General features: G+C 38.3%; 1 pseudogene; it reads right to left on the bottom strand.

Moving 5' to 3' along the window:
- Positions 1-406: 406 nt before the first annotated feature.
- The window catches only part of LOC139043870 (sodium/hydrogen exchanger 9B2-like), a 51,527-nt pseudogene continuing 36,949 nt past the window's right edge, over positions 407-14,984 (bottom strand).

Here is a 14,984-nt window from a genome sequence, read left to right as displayed (position 1 = left end):
AATTTCAAGCACCTGTTAGTGCCTTGTTAGAGTGCACAAATTTTGGGTCATGTGATTGAGACAACTGACAGGAAGTACAGCTAGTTTGAAAAATTTAATATTAACTAATAATCTAGGAAATCAATAAAGCATTTTCTGAGTTGTTTCTCAATAAATCTTTCTCCATTATATATAAAGACCGAGGTTGAGCATAACTGATCATCAATCATATTGACAGTGAAGTATTTCCAAACACTAACATGGGCCGCGCTATTTCTGTTTCACTCTCTTCTTAGAAGACATCAAAACGAAAAATCTCTAGGTGATTCAGAGAGCTCTGACTGATGAAAATTCAAACTCTTCCCTCCCTCTACTACTGCTTTCTAGTAACATAGGGATTTATTGGATTTTCAGTTGTACCCTGGAGATCTAAAGAAATTTAAATGAGCCATCATATTAAAGGAATCAGCATACCAAAAATAAAACTTTTAGAGTAGATTAGTAAAAATTCTTTTCATAAATCAAACTTTAGTTACTTTTGTTCACCAAATTTGGACAAGCCCTCTTATTCAAAATTTTAAGGGATCATATTGAAATAGGAGTTAAGATCCATCATTACCTGGACTGTGGCCTTTGGAAGCCATGCAAATGAAATAAATATCTTTTCCTTTATGTTAAAACCAGCAAAACACACCATCAGAAATGTAGTCAAAATTCGTATCAGTACTGCAATACCCAGGGTGGCAACACAAAGGCCTGTAAGAAATACTCAATTTTTAGACATAACGAAATACTGGGGAAGAAATGGAATCTCCTGATTATTGATTCAAAATTCTATCAACAGAAATAATCTAAAAACATTAAAAAATTAAAAAGACAAAAATGATTAGGCATAATTTGTCAAAACATCAATATTAAGGATCAATCAGACCATTTGTTTAAAAGAAGGTATTTGCCCTAAATTAAAGCCAGAAATTAACTAAATATATTTGAATTTCCACAAAGGAGATTTGAATGTTATTTATCTTATGCTTTATAGCAAGAACCACACTTTTTCCCATGTGTTTATTTAACAAGAATTTATTAAACTATAACTACGCATAACAGAATTTGGACTAGGTTCTGATACCCAAACACGCATAACGTACAGACTTTGCCTCCATGAACTCCAAAGTCAGAGGAAGACAGAAACATAAAGAACCAAAAGGTGAGTGCAGTGTAAATATACCGGTAAGAGGGCGCAGAAGAGAAAAAACTTAATATTTTCATCAAAGTGGTTGAGAATTCTTTACAGAGGATAAGACCAGAGGTGATATTCAAAATATTTATCAGCAAGTATGGAGGCAATCAGGCAGTCAGAAGAGAGCTGGCTGGGCACTGACCAGTCAGAATAGACACTGGCTTCTACACCTGTTTCCCCATACTGGTGTGTGCACTGACTGCCCATCACCCTGGCTGATGTGTACAGCTACTTCGTTCAGTCCTTCAGAATCCTTTGCTGATAAAGGTAAGTTCATTCTGATTTGCAAAATAAGAGATTGTGACTAGGGCAAGGCAAGCTACCGGACCTGAGAAAGGCAAAGCTAAGGTGAGTACTAGGTAATAGGGTGGTTTTTGAAAAAGTAACATTTGTTGAGTGCTTGCTCTGTGCTAGGTTCTGTATTAAGCTTTAAATGCATCTCTTTACTTAATCTTTACAACCTGTGGAGTAATTATTCTCACTTTACAGTTGAAAAAAAATGAAGATCAGAAAGGATAAATAACTTTCTCAAGTTCAAGAGGCTGGTAAAACACCAGACAGACATTGCTTGATGCTCTATTGTGAATCTGCAACATGGTTTCTTTATGAAAAGGTTCTGTGGCTCTTTATTGGAGGGCATTTTTCCCAGCGTGGTAGATTTTCAAAAGTATTTGTTGCCTTAAGTACAAGATACAAAAGGGACGATCCCATTCCCAGGAGGGAGCAGTCTGGGGAGGATGATGAGGAAGCCTTGGACACACTGAGCCTCAAGTTTTGTGGGATTTACAAGTGGTGATGTCCAAGCAGCAACTGGCTATGTTGAATTCGAGATAAAGATTTTGCAATTACATAGTTTATAATCGAAGCCACTGAGTGTAGCTGAGCTCAGAGAAATGATACCCAGCGTGAAGTGTAGAAATCTTTTGAAAGAACTTGGAGGAAGAGCAGCACTTAAGCCATATATAGTGTAAAGGAAGACTCAGAGGGCACTGGAAAATGTAAAAATTCAACGTAAAAAGTGTTGTAAAGAGGTCAATAGCGTCCAATGCTGCTGAGAGATCAAGTCAAGTCAAGACTAACACGTATTTCGTGTATCCAGCAATACGACCGTGGTGAGGGCGGGGCTGGTTGTGGAATGGGGCAGAAGCTGGGCTGAAATGTTCTGAGGGAGGGCATGAGAGTTGAAATGGAAAAGGGGGACACAGTTACCTCTTTAGAAAAGTTTGAAAAGAGGAAGAGAGAGAGTGGTAGGTGAGGGGGGAAGTGAAATGAAGAAGGGATATATATATATATATGTATATATATTTATTCAAATTTTGACTGTGGTAAAATACACGTAAAATTTACCATCTTAACAATTTTTAAGTGTACAGTTCAGCAGCATTAAGTTAAACACTCACATTTTTGTGCAACCAATCTCCAGAACATTTTCATCTTGCAAAGCTGAAACTCTACACCCATTAAACAGCAAGTCCCCATTTCCCCGCCTAAACCCTGGCAGCCACCGCTCTCCTTTCTGTCCTTATGAATTTGACTCCTCTGGATGCCTCACAGGAGTGGGATCATGCGGGATTTGTCTTTCTGTAACTGGCTTATCTTACCCAGTGTAATGTCCTCAGGTTCATCTATGTTGTCACATGCGTCAGAATAGAAAGATACTATTTTAAGATAGGAGAGATTAAAATCTGTTTCAATTCTGCAGAAGAGAAAGCTGTGACAAGGATATCTGAAGATGTGTCAGAAAAAGGGGAGACTCTGTGTGAGATCTAGAAGGAGGTGGCAGGGATGGGATCCCTAGTATGGACGGAATAATACTGTGATGCAAGAAAAGAAGGAAATAATGAGTACAGGTCTTTCTTGATGTACGATGGGGTTACATCCTGATAAACCAATCATAAGTTGAAAGTCAACTTTAAGTCAAAATATTGTAAGTCAAAAATACACTTTGGGCTGGCCTGGTGGCATAGTGGTTAAGTTCGCACCTGCCGCTTCAGCAGCCCAGGGTTCCCAGGCTTGGATCCCAGGTGTGGACCTAGCACCGCTCTCAAGTCATGCCGTGGCGGTATCCCACATACAAATTAGAAGAAGACTGGCACAGGTGTTAGCTCAGCGACAATCTTCCTCAAGCAAAAAGAGGAAGATTGGCAACAGATGTTAGCTCAGGGCCAATCTTCCTCACCAAAAGAAAGAAAGAAAGAAAGAAAAAGAAAAAAATGCATTTAATACACCTAACCTACCAAATATCATACCTTAGCCTAGCCTACCTTAAATGTACTAGGAACACTTACATTAGCCTACAGTTAGGCAATCATCCAATACAAAGCCTATTTGATAATAAAATGTTCACTATCTTATGTAATTTCTTGAATACTTACTGAAACTGAGAAACAGAAAGGGTAGAAGTGTATGGGTCGTTTGCCCTCATGATCCTGTGGTGACTAGAGCTGCAGCTCACTGGCGGCTGCCCAGCATCTCGAGAAAGGATCATATGGCATATCGCTAGCCGGGGAAAAGATCAAAATTCAAAATTCGAAGTATGGTTTCTAATGACTGCATATCACTTTCATACCATGGTAAAGTCAAAAAATCCTAAGTCAAACCATCGTCAGTCGGGGACCATCTGTATACGTGTACAAATTAATTTTTGAGTATGGTACTAAAAGTCAACAGTTTTAATATGATGGCTTTTGAATGTATGAATGAATAAAAGAATGAATGAACAAACATTTCTATCCCATGGATACATATTATAGAACTGCCTAATTATCTTTAAAATTCTGGCCCTTGATCAGGACAAGCCTAGATGAACATTCTTATCGTTGGAAAAAAATTTTAAGGCCTGCATTTTCTTGATAGTAGTTAAGAGCGACACTTTTCTTTACAAGCAACAATATTTAAGGCATAAAATTTACTGTCTTAGATTGACAAACATTCTTTTCTAACCAACTGCTTAAAAGATCAGTATTAACTTTTTATATAATTGTGACAATGGGAACCACCAAATATAAACCTACTACAGATACTACAACTGAATATAAAAAGTTGATTTTAGCAAAAACACTACTTTGAAATTCTCACCCACAGTTTCTGGTCTGAGAGATGCAATAGATACCTCTGCTCCAATCAGTCCAAAGAGAAGGGGCTGGAAGATATCCCAGGCCACTGCAGTAATCTTTTCAACCTCTGCCTAAAAGAAACACACATACACATACAGGGATTTTTATTATGTGAAGTTAGAAGATCTAAGAATTTTACTAATTTGAAATCTGAGTCAATTTGACCTGAGATAGGCTTTATCTATGTGGCATCTATAAATAAGAAGGTAGCTAGAATACAGCAAAAAATTGCATAAAGATACTTCTAACAGTTAAGGTATTACATAAGGTGCGTTGGTGTTGGTTTGCAAAAGGATGTTAACTATAAAGAATCTCATCAAGTCATCTCAGGAGGACTTCGACTTCTGAATACATGATGTGTGTGTCCATAATACTTAGTATTACTTTATAGTTAATTTTCACTCAACAATATGATTAAAAGATCTTGTAATATTTATACATATATCTAGAAATGCACCTTATTGCTGCATAATAATGTATGATATGGAAGTACCATAGTTTATTCAACCATTTCTTTATTAATAGACCTTTAAGTTGTTTCCAATTTTATTTTATTATAAAAGAATACTGTTTATGACTATCTCAAATCATGCACAAAAATAAAATTCCGGTATAGTGAAGTGCTGTGCCAGTTATTAACTTACTGCCCCTCGGCTCCAAATCCTCCTTTCAATTGTTGCTCTGCAGAAGATGGAGCCAGGGGCTGGCCCAGTGGCCGAGTAGTTAAGTTCGCGCGCTCTGCTTTGGCGGCCGCGGGTTTCGCCAGTTCGATTTCTGGATGTGGACGTGGCGCTGCTCAACAAGCCATGCTGGGGTGGCATCCCGCATGCCACAACTGGAAGGACCCACAACTAAAAACACACAACTATGTACCGGGGGGCTTGGGAAAAATAAAATCTCAAAAAAAAAAAAAAAAAGAAGATGGAGCTGGACCCTTTTAAGTCTTTCCCCTTTGCTAGCTGGACCATATTAAATTTTGCCACTAGAGGGCGCCCAAGAGCTACTCCAAGAGGAAGGCGCTCGTCTGGTTCGGTGGCTCCTCCTAGCAGGATGCTTCCGCACCGGGTCCTGCAGCCCGGGTGGCTTCTCCAGAGCCAGGCTCCTAGGGTGTATGGCGGCCAGCAGCACTCAGCGGTCAGCAGCTGCCCCCAGCCTCCTCCTCGGGTGATTTCATAGCCAACTGCCCTGGGCAACATACCACCCCATACACCTTTAGAGGGTAGATTTCCAGCAACTTCTGCAGGCAGGGTACCATGGTGACTTCTCTGCCATCCAGTGAACCAAGGCTCTAACAAGGCTTGGATTCTCAGCCCTGGGTGCCGAAGTAGGTGGGGTGGGGTGGGGAGGTGGAAGCGGATGCTGCATCTCAGCCCTAGGGGTTTATAGCTGCTATTCCTATATTCTTTAGGGGCCTCTTTACATCTTACAAGACAATCCCTAGTATGGTTAATAATAAGCTTTCCCTATTCCAGTTACTATATGGTTTCTCATTCCTTCTAAGACCCTAATTGATATAAGTACTAACTTTATAACACACAATACAAAAACCCTTGGAAAAGATTGACATAATTGACTAGAATAAAACGAAAATATTTTGTGGCAAAAGAAACCATAAAAAAGGATAGGTGACAAACCAGGGGAAAATATCTGTACTATGTGTAACAGAATAAGGAGCAATATCCAATCAATAAGAAACAGACATAGAACCTAATCGAAAAATGGGCAAGGCATACGCACAAGTAATTTGTACCAGAAGAAACACAAGGGCCAAAAAACATGAGATACTAAAACTCAGTAATCAGAGAAACACAAATTAAAATGATATACCATATATTTTTTTGGGGGGGGGGAGCCATCATATTGGAAAAAAACACTAAAAAGTTTTAATAATGTCTAGTATTTATAAGACTGTAAGGAAACTCAGCAATTGGTAGGAGAGCAAATTGATAATGCTTTTTTTGTAGGGCAATTTAGCAGTACCCTTAACAGTGTCTAAGAATTTACATTTAACAGATTTTTTCAATCAACTAATAAGAATCTATGTTTTTGAACGACATTTTAACATTTTTTTACCATTTTTACACATCTAAGGATCTATACTTTCATTTACGTACTCAGCAGTTTGACAAAGGAGGATTACCTCGTTTCCCTATTTTCTTAATTTTTGTTATTTCTGGTATGTTTATTAAGGTGAAGATTCTATTTCCTCTTAGTTTATAAATGTTTAAAGACACCGTATATGAGGGGTTGGTTGATTTATTTATATAGTTCTATTCCTATATCATTATAAAGTTATGTTTTCACATCGTAAGGAATCAGATCATGACTGAGGTTCAAATTCTGCCACACACCAACTGCAAGCCACTCGCCTCTCAGCACCTAATTTTCCTCATTTGTAAAATGAGAGGTTTACATTAGATAACGTCCAAGATCCTTTATCACTTAATGACAGTGAATCGTCTGCCAAACTAAGGTCCAGATGCCACCCTTCTACATATCTTTAAATTTTACTTTTTAATTTAGTTTTTAGAGTATATCATAGCTAAAGTTCAGACTTTAGCTGATATCCATAGTTGTAAAGAACAAAAATCAACTCCATTAATTTTAGGTTACTTAGCCTTCTGTTGCCATGACTAATGGCTTAACAGAAGTCCTCGAAAGTATTTCATGTACTGAGAACTCCAATGAAAGCAGAGGCATATTGAGTTTTCTCTATCAAATTGTTTTTATTTCTAAACTTGGACAAAGGCCACAATTTGGTTTTTTTTTTTTTTCTCGCTGAGGAAGATTCGCCCTGAGCCAACATCAGTTGCCAGTCTTCCTCTATTTTGTATGTGAGCTGCTGTCACAGCATGGCCACTGATAGACAAGTGGTGTACATCTGCGCCTGGGAACTGAACCCAGACCACCAAAGCGGAGCATGCTGAACTTAATCACTAGACCACCAGGGCTGGCCCCACGATTTGGTTTTTGATTGTAATACTGTAGACTAATTTAATATCAGACATGGCCCTATATATTGTAAAACTTAAAGATGAGAGAGGAGCCACAATGTACCTTCTTGTGGGTTTTTTTGTAACTTCAAAACTAAAATGAATCTGTTTATAAAGAAAATAGAGGGGCTGGCCCCGTGGTGTGGTAGTTAAGTTTGGCACACTCCACTTTGGTGGCCCAGGTTTGCAGGTTCAGATCCCAGGCGTGGACCTACACCATTCATCAGCCATGCTGTGGTGGTGACCCACATACAAAGTAGAGGAAGACTGGTGCAGATGTTAGCTCAGTGACAATCTTCCCCAAGCAAAAATAAAAAGAAGAAGATTGGCAATGGATATTAGCTCAGGGTGAATCTTCCTCAGGAAAAAAAAAAGAAAGAAAAAGGAGTCATCAAATAGGCTAAGTACAAAAGAAGACATGAGTTCAGAGGAATGAAGACTGTGGTGTCCACTGAAAGTTAAGGCCACTTTACCTATCTGTATGCACCATTAGTAAGAATCTTCAACAATGGAAATCACTTTCCATTATGGACAAAAAGAGAAAGTTAAGAGAAACAGAAGTTTCATCATGAGTTAAATATCTACTTAAGCTGACACTTCTCTTCTTAGAGAGAAGATTTCAAGATTCAGAAGATTGAAAATATATCAAGAAAAACATCCTGTAGCTGTTAAAGTCATCAGAAGAAGCACTGCATTTGAAAACAGATGAAAAATATAGATGAAAAAGGCCTTAAAAAAGTGAGTGCATTTGAATACAATAATGGCAAGATTACAAGGAAAACCAAGCAGGAAAGTATGAGATAATGTCAGAAAACTACAGGCGCAAACAAAATTTTATAAAATATTGTAGCTTGTCAAAGCATAATTCAACAACAATATAGCTACAGCACTGAGTTTACAAGTGTTTTATTTCCATTTTCCCACATAATAGCCACAATAATTCTTTAGTGATTATTATTATTTTTCTCAGTGTACAGTTGAGGAAACTGAGTATTAGAGAAGGTAAGTGACTTGCTTGGGATTACACATCTAGACAGTAGAATCTCTGGGACTGGAATCCCAATTTCCATAGATTAAATTTTATGCTCTTTTTATTACATTGTGCTGCTCAGAGATAGTCATAAAAATTATTAGTGTGTTCTGACTAAGCACTTTGCCTTATATAGATTATTTCACTTAATCCTCCACTCTACGAAGTTGTTGCTATTATCATTCCCCACTTGAGAGATATGGAAATCGAAGACTGAGAAGTCAGATACTTTGTACATGGGCATACAGCTACTCAGGTGTAGGGCTGAGCTTAATCCAGGAAGTCTGAGTGCTCAGACCCTATGCTACACCATGGAACAAGGAGGAAAAGCAGTCCAAAACCTGGACTCATTGATTTGGTGCCTCCAGAAGTAGGGACTTGCCTGAGTACTAAATTAGAAAAGATATGGAGAGTGTCTGCCATATAAGTGATTCAATGAAGGTTTTTTTACCCTGTCTTTAGGAAATCATTTTCATATACTCAAACAGTGTGTTTTCATCCTGGCTCTGCCACTTATTAGCTTGGTGACCTTAGGCACTCTATCTACTATCTCTAGGCCTTGGTATCCTCATTTGTAAAATGGGTCTCGTATCTACCTCTCAAGGTTATTGCAAAGAATAAATGAGATAACATAGGTAAGATTTCACTAGGAAAGGAATCTTTAAGAAAAAATAAACTGAGGAAAGGTCATAATAAGAGATTGATAGATCGGACCACGTGAAACTATAAGATATTTGTGTGTTAAAAATGAACAATAAAAAAAGGCACAAAGGGCTAATATCATATATATAATCAGTACATTCAACTTTAGGAGATAATGGACAAAAAACCTATCAAAGAAAAAGAAAAAATACAAATAGCTAAATATATGAAAAAGCATTCAATTTTATTGTTAAGCAAGGAGGCATAAAACAAAAAAAGATACCACTTTTGACTATCAGTAAGGATAAAAATTAAAAACAATAATATTCTAAGGCAGTGTTTCACAAAGTGTGGTCCCCAGGGAAGCAGCATCAGCATCACCTGGTAACTGATCAGAAGTACACATTCTCAGGCCCCACCGTAGTCTAACTAAATCAGAAATTCGGGAGTGGGGTCCACAAGTCCAATTTAACAAGACTTCCAGGTGGTGCTAAAGTTGGATAAACATTATTCTAAGCTGATGACGATGTAATGATATAGGTACCTCACATATTACTGGTGGAAAAGTAAATGGATACAACTCTAGAAAGCAACCAGTTTGGTAATACGTGTCAAAAACCTAAAAATGTTCATGTTATTTGACCCAAAAAATTTAGCATTAAGAATCTGCCCTAAGGAAACGATATTGGATTTCAGCATAATTTAAAATAGCAGAGACTGGTTTTAAAAAGCTTATGGTGCATCCACGTGTGTGTGTGTGTGTGTGTGTGTGTGTGTAAAGAGACATACATAGGAGATTAACCAGAGGTAAATATGAAAAAAAAAGCTGTCAGTTCTCTCTCCGGGTTTTGGGATTACATTGATCTTCTATGTAATCAGCCAGGCTGCTGGCAATTCAGGCAAAGTTATGGCAAATGCAGAAAAACAGATGATTTGTTTGGTTTATAACGGTCTTTTCTACATGACTCACATCCTCGTTTTCTGAAGAATCGTGTAACCGGAACTGGCCGGGCCCCCTCCCTTGTCTTCTGCGCGAGTGGCTCACGTCCACTTGCGGTGGGCACCCGTCTTCCCCTCGACGTCTGTTGCTAAAACTACTCTTTTATGTTCTATTCCAAATGATATGGTTCCTTTTCACTGTTTATTTTTTATCCTATCATTTATTAATTTACAAACAATCTGAAATTGCAAAGTTTGGAAGTATAATGTTTTTAATACACTTGCTATATGTTATTCGAATAGATGTCGAAACATAAAAACGTGCCCTGCACAATGATGGTATATTCTGGTCACTTTGGAGTCGATAAACCTGAGTTAAATCCCAGTGCCACTTTCTAATTTTGTGACCTTGGACATGTTATTTAAGTCCTTCTGACTTACAGTCTCTATAAAATGTAAATGGTAATATTTTTTCAAAGGTTTTTTTGATGAGAATAAATGAGAATATCCCCTCACTGGCTAGCACAGGGCCATACGGAGTGGCAATAAAAATTGATTAATTCTCTTCCCTCTTTTCACCCATGACAGTATAATATAATGAGTTGGTTGTAATTTTTGAAGACTTTTAAACAAGTGACAACAGAAAGCATTTACCTATAAAATTCAATTTGAAGAAACTTACTACAAGCATATTTGAGAATTTTCCTGTTGAATAAATGAAAGGAAATAAACCAAAATAGTTTACAGAGCTGTTGGCTTTAGGTGGAGAAATTACAAATCATTTTTTCTTTCCTTTTATCTGACTTTTAAAAAATTTTTCAAAGTTCTACAATAAGCATATACCGCTTTCATACTCAGAAATCAAATAAACTTTATTCTAAACAATATTCTCTTTGGTAATTTATTTTTTTAAATGCTAAAAAAGGTTACCATTCAAAAGTGAAGGGACAGTTTGTAAAATGCTAATGTCAGGCAAGCTCCCAGATGCTCGACAAGGGTCACAGTGCACACACAGTGGCATGCCTTCACGGAGTGAAGACTGCGAGCTCTGTCCCGGACAAGGGGGCCAGAGTGCTCCGAGAGCAGTGCGCTGGTCAGCAGCCCAGGCAGGATGGAAGGCACTCAGCAGTGAGCGCTCAGCGAGGAGCCAGGGAGCTGAGATCAGACCTGAGACTGAACAGCAATGTGTGATCACCTGCCTCGGCCTGCAAGGAAAGTGAAGCCACGGAAAAGCAAATTTTGACAAGAGCAAATGTTTACAAGAGATGAGGGATGATAAGAGGACCCAATTTATACTGGGAAGTTTATGTTTTAGCTTTCCTCTTGTCAGATGTTAAGTTACGTGAAATCACAAAGGAGAATTTAATAATACGGGTGCTGCTAAGGAAAAAAAAGTAGACCTGAAATAAGCCTTACAGCCAAGCCTCCCCAGGAGGACGCAGCAGCCCTGGGCCCATGCAGTGCCTGCAGCAGGGCTCTGCAGAGCCTTGCTCCTTGCCTGCAAAGCCCAATCCACTGCGGCCTGCTTTCCTGGGGCCTCAGTCCCTTATCTACACAAGGCTCCAGGCAGCCCCACCAATCCACCCTCCTCTACAGCAAAGGGATGCCCAACTGCACATGTCTTGCCTCCCGAGAGTGAAAGCCTCCAACGGAGTGCCATGTGCCCACAGTGAAGCCCTGCCTCTACAGACCTCTGCAGAGACCGCTCACCTGCAGGGCACTGCACACCCAACCTCAGGACTGATAATCAACATATATTTTTCATGTAGTATTATTTTAAGCTGAATTATTTTCAACAGTTGTCTTTGGTTTTCCCAAATGATATATGTGTATTTAGTTTAGGTCACCCACATCTAATTTCTTCATGAAGCAGAATAGTATATGATCCTCTCAAGTTCAAATCCATAAAAATGTACCTTGAAATTAAATAAATGGCAACCAGCTAATTTCCATAATACACATAAAGGAAATGAATAATTTTAATGATCTTGAAAGTCAGTAAGAAAAACAGACAATCGTAAAAAATGGGCACAGGCTTTTGAATAAACTGGCTAGTAAATATATGACAAGATGATTAGCTCCACTTGTAAAGAAATACAAATCAGATCAATAATGAGAAACATTTTTCACCTGTCAGATTAGCAAAATATCTAAAGATTGAAAGTACACAGATCAGAAAAACAGATCCTTTCACAAACTGTTGGTGGGAATATAAATTGGTACTGCTGTTTAAGAGGGCAACTCAAGGGGCTGGCTGCATGGCTGAGTGGTTAAGTTCGTGCACTCTGCTTTGGCGGCCTGGGTTCACCAGTTTGGATCCTGGGCACAGACCTACTACACACCGCTTGTCAGGCCATGTTGTGGCGGCGTCCCACATAGAAGAACTAGAATGACCTACAACTAGGATATACAACTACGTACTGGGGCTTTGGGGAGGAAAAAAAGAGGAAGATTGGCAATAGCTGTTAGCTCAGGGCCAATCTTCCTCACCAAAAAATTTTTAAAAAGCATACGTTAAAAAAGGGCAAATTGATACTATCAAAAGTATCAATGTGCATACTCTTTCATAGAGAAATCCTATTTCTAGAAATTAATCCTATAGATACACTCAAAGATATGCTATATTTTGTTGATTTTAAGAAACACACTTTTTCATTTCTGAAATTAGGAAGTGATGTCATAGTTTAATTGGCAGCATTCTTTTTCTCTCTTGGTGGCATGTAAAATAATGGTGCTTCTTAGACTTGATAGTGTCTTAGTGGTATATGCAAGGATATTTTATTGATGCACTTTTTGTCTTGGCAGAAAATTAGAAACAATTTAAATGTCTGTTAAATTAAATTTAGGCAGGAAACTGGTTAAATAAAGTACAGTACAGCTATACAATGCAATACTCTGCAACCCTTACAAAGAATAAGGGAGGCATCATGGAAATATGACCATGATACATTTTAAGTAAAAACATCAAGTTATAGATTGGTATGTAACAGGAAAAAAGGAAGTGTATGTGTGCATTTGGGCATACATTTGTATATGTACAGAAAATAGCTCTTATGATTAATTTCATTAACTTGATATTATGAAAGTATCTGGAAAAAAACTAATCTAATCAGAAAGTAGTCATGAGAAGAAGAACTTAAAATGAAATTCACCTTTTCACTGCTCCATCCCATGCCTGCAAGGAAAGCCATGAGCAACGTACACAGTCCTCCTGACCCAGGGAAACCAAGATACACACTGCTGAACACCGACAGCACAGACAGCCCCAAAACAAGGCACGCCCGCTTCCATACAAGTTTGTCCTTGAGGAGAAAAAACGTGGATTAGCTCAATTATTTCATAGAACTGATTTTTAATTATTGATTTTTCCATATTCAGGACTTAGTAGAAAATAAAAATGTCTGTATCTGTGCACATAAATGCATGACATAACATTTACTTTCTTTTCCTTAACAAAAGTAGAGTTAGCATGTGTACAAATGCAGCTTCCCCGTTCAGGAACCTCAGTGAGCCTCCTCTGAAGTCATTGACGCAGAAGTCCGCAGGGCTGAACGGAGCAGCAGAAAAGAGTGTGTGGGCTTTGGAAGTGGACAAATTAGGGTTAAAATGCAAGCTCTTTCCCACCATTGGCTATGCAGTTGCCATATTACTTAGCCTCTCCAAGCTTTGTTTCCTCCTCCTTGAAAGCAGTTACATCATGGGGTTTTTGTGAAGCTTAAAGATATGATATCTCTATTATTTTTAGGTTCTCTATTTACTCTTTAATGTGATGCTCTCCAGTTCTTCTTTCTAAATCTTTGAATACCAAGAAACTCTAGGTGGCTGTAGACTGAGAGGAGTCTGTGGTGTTGATTTTTAAAATCTAAGCAATGTGCTCCTCTCTTTCGTTACTTGTCCCTGTTCAGCCTTTAAACTTCTTGATTGCTTTAGAAGGCAGCAGGTCCTTAGAAGGGTTCGACTGGAAGCGCACAGGCCCTGGCAGTGGATGAACTGAGTTCATACCCAGCTCTACGGCGTTCTAGCTACGTGACCTTGTTTAAGTCATCTCTCCCTGAGCCTCAGCAGTGAAATGGTCATATTAAAGGTATTCTCTTCATGGGTTATTGTGTGGATTGCACTAGATCAGCGCTTCCCAACAGAACGATCAGTGATGCTGGAAATTTCTATGTCTGTACTGTCTCTGGAAATGTCCTGTGTCTGCTGGAGCTGCATGTAGATAGTCGCTGCCCTGATGAGCACAGCGGGACTTTACTCAACTCACCTGTCATTTTATACACAGTAAGCAACAAAATGTAAGCCATCATTTTTCTTTGTACTTTGTTGCATAATTAGAAAATCCTTGAATTTTCTTTTATGCATTCATAAAATCTTTTACAGACTATTTTACTTGGAGTTTTTTTGCAGCACAATAAAAATTCAAATCAACATACATTCTGATAATGCAAACATTAATTTTCTTAATTAAAGTTTTACTTCAGTTAAGATTTGAATTCCATTCAAAATGCTCTGAAATCTCAAAATAACACCAATTCTTTTAGAAAAGAAAAGGTTTTTATATGTTTACCTATCAGAAGAGACTAAAGAGGGTAAAGGAAAACAAACAAGCCTTTGTTTCTCATTAAGAATCACTATGTACAGTAAAGAACTTCAATCTACTCGGTGAGAAAGAGACTATATTTTAATGAAATGTTAAGGTCTATCTATTTGATAGTATTAGAATCTAAGGTATTTTGACACTAAAACCGTGGGCCCAAAGAACCATTTTATATCTTGATTTAGTTGAGTATTATGAATAATAATAAAAATAAAAAATAAATTAATTAAAAAAATAAGACTTGCGGGGCTGGCTGGGTGGAGCAGTGGTTAAGCTCGCACGTTCCACTTCGGCGGCCCATGGTTGGCCAGTTCGGATCCCAGGTGCAACCTATGCACTGCTTGTCCAGCCATGCTGTGGCAGGCGTCCCACATATAAAGTAGAGGAAGATGGGTACGGATGTTAGCTCAGGGCCAGTGTTCCTCAGCAAAAAGAGGAGGATTGGCAGCAG

Source organism: Equus asinus, unplaced genomic scaffold, assembly GCF_041296235.1.
Source record: "Equus asinus isolate D_3611 breed Donkey unplaced genomic scaffold, EquAss-T2T_v2 contig_4, whole genome shotgun sequence".
Lineage (NCBI taxonomy): Eukaryota > Metazoa > Chordata > Mammalia > Perissodactyla > Equidae > Equus > Equus asinus.
The sequence above is the reverse complement of the archived record's forward strand: the minus strand, read 5'-3'. Positions and strand labels throughout refer to the sequence as shown.